The sequence below is a fragment of the Littorina saxatilis genome, linkage group LG9, assembly GCF_037325665.1.
Source record: "Littorina saxatilis isolate snail1 linkage group LG9, US_GU_Lsax_2.0, whole genome shotgun sequence".
Lineage (NCBI taxonomy): Eukaryota > Metazoa > Mollusca > Gastropoda > Littorinimorpha > Littorinidae > Littorina > Littorina saxatilis.
Window position 1 is genome coordinate 15,789,289 of NC_090253.1, and position 369 is coordinate 15,789,657.

Here is a 369-nt window from a genome sequence, read left to right on the forward strand (position 1 = left end):
CACACACACACACACACACACACGCACACATACACATACGCGCGCGCACACACATACGCGCGCACACACTAACACACGCACGTACGCACGTACGCACGCACGCACACAGTTAATCTGTCTCGGATTTTCTTTTAACGTTTTTAATTTATAAATTAGCCGATGTGGTTCTGAAATTGTGTTCTTGCCAAAAACAACAACATTGTTATTGTGTTTTAGCACACACATACACTTTTTCTATATCTTTCTCTCTCTCGGATTTTCTTTTAACGTTTTTAATTTATAAATTAGCGGATGTGGTTCTGAAATGGTGTTCTTCTTGTCAAAAACAACAACATTTATACTGTGTTTTAACACACACACACACACACA